Here is a 2417-nt window from a genome sequence, read left to right as displayed (position 1 = left end):
GGACTAAAAATCAAAATAAAATCCCATAAATTGTGCTATTTCATTTCCAAATTATTGTCAAGAATTCAAAATCCTAGTGTAACAAACCAAAAAATTCAAAAATTAAATTTCTTCTTCTTGTTTATCGTTCTCTCTATTTCACAAAAACTTTTGTCAAAATTTTGGATAAGCGAGGTGAGTTATAAAGGCTATAAAAGTGATGAAATTGTTGTTGGACAAACGATTTCTTTTGTGAATCTTCAAGTTCATCGAATATCCTTTTGATTTTGATTCAAGATTGTCGAAAAATTTTTGAGATTCAAAAATTCTTCTCCCAGTTCATTGAAGATCCTTTCAGTTTTGATTCAAAATTGTTAAAAAATTTGAGTTTCAAAATTATTCCCCTAGTTCATTGAAGATCCTTTCAATTTTGATTCAAAATTATCGAAAATTTTGAGAAGAAACATCATAAAGATCCTTTTAATTTAAATTGATAAATGTTGTATTTCTACTAGATACATTAAATAAGAAAGTGTTTCCCATAAGATTTTAGGTTTGAGATTGATACATTATTGTTTGGTAATTGTTATGTATCAGATACATTTAATATAAATTTGAATTTACATATCATAACTAAAAAAGTAGTGTATGATACATTATTATTTATGTATCTTATTTTGTTTGAGATCATGAAGATCCTTTCAATTTAAATTGATAAGTGTTGTATTTCTACTAGATACATTAAATAAGAAAGTGTTTCCCATAAGATTTTAGGTTTGAGATTGATACATTATTGTTTGGTAATTGTTATGTATCAGATACATTTAATATAAATTTGAATTTACATATCATAACTAAAAAAGTAGTGTATGATACATTATTATTTATGTATCTTATTTTGTTTGAGATATACTATATTTTAAAATTTTAAAAATACATTATACATGTAATTGTTCCAAAATAGCTTCTTCTTTATTGTGTGTGTGATAAATAACACAAAGTTTATGTATCAAATACATTTATATTGAACATGATAAACATTAATCGAAGATGCAACAACATTAGAATTATGTATCAATACCTTAAATATGAACATTATACATTGCATAAAATAAAGGTTATTGTAGCAGTGATGTATCAGATCAATGATAACACTAACAAAGACTAATTTAAGACTCAAAACAAACGAGATACATTAAAGATTTGTATCCTTGATAGTGATGGCCGTGCAATGGCAGATCCAACTTTTTTCTTCTTATTTTTTGGACGTTTTCAATAGTAGATACATTAAAAGAAAATAAAAAAATTTCAAGAAAAAATTTCAACGATGATATGATTAACTAAAATTGCAAAGATTCAATAAGATTTCAATGGGGGCAGGGGGAGGAGGTAATTTTATTTTATTTTTAAGATGAAAAATTAAAATAATAATAAAAGAAATCGGAAATTGAAGTGATGGAAAGAAATCTACCTCTTGAATAATTTGAAATCATTAATTGGAAATAGAAAAGATTTGAAATTCAAAAATAGATTAATTGATGTAACTATGGAGAGATTTGTCGGGTGAAAAAAGGAAGGAAAATCATGGGTATGAGATTTCAAATTAATACATCCGGAAAAGGGGACGATGGGAGGAAAAGAAGGGATTTTTGATATTTTTTAAATGATAGCGAAAATAAAAAAATATGATAATAAATGATGTGTAGTTAAGTAATTTTTCTAATAAAATATTAAACGAGGTTTTATTGAGCCCATTTGTAGTAAGAAGTATTAATTAAGTAGCTTTGGGTCAATGCTATTTTATTTTTGAGGATTTTCAAATAGCTATAGTTTGGATCATAATTATAAATACTAGCTATAGTTTAATTATATTCATACTAATAGTTTTAGATAGAAGAGAGGAGAGCGAGATCGAAAGATAGAAAAAAGAGGTGAGTGAGATCAAGAGAGATATATAGACGAGAGAAGCGATCAAGTTGTAACTTAAAATATAACTTGCATCTCAATTGAAACTGAGATACACATATTAACAATCTCATCTCTCTTTCAAATCTCACTCGCCTCTCTCAACTCTCTCTCCTAATCTCGCACACAGATACATAAATCAACATATTATACATGGATACACATTGTATCTCCCCTAAAATAAATACACACATATAATAAGTATCAATTTTTGTGATATACAAATGAAAAAAATATTGATACATTGTTTGAATATTGCATCACCCCTGAAAGAAATAATCTAATACATTTTTTTCTAATAATAGTTGTATCCATTTTTTTTCTGATACTAAAATACAATGTTTTTATGTTTTTTATACAGAGATACAATTTGCCATATCAATATGTATCAATCGAAGAAGATACAATCTGATAATAGGTGTATAATTGTTTAAAACACAAATATATATATATATATATATATATATATATAT

This window comes from Solanum tuberosum, unplaced genomic scaffold (assembly GCF_000226075.1).
Source record: "Solanum tuberosum cultivar DM 1-3 516 R44 unplaced genomic scaffold, SolTub_3.0 scf00119, whole genome shotgun sequence".
Classification (NCBI taxonomy): domain Eukaryota; kingdom Viridiplantae; phylum Streptophyta; class Magnoliopsida; order Solanales; family Solanaceae; genus Solanum; species Solanum tuberosum.
Note: the sequence above shows the minus strand (reverse complement) of the source record.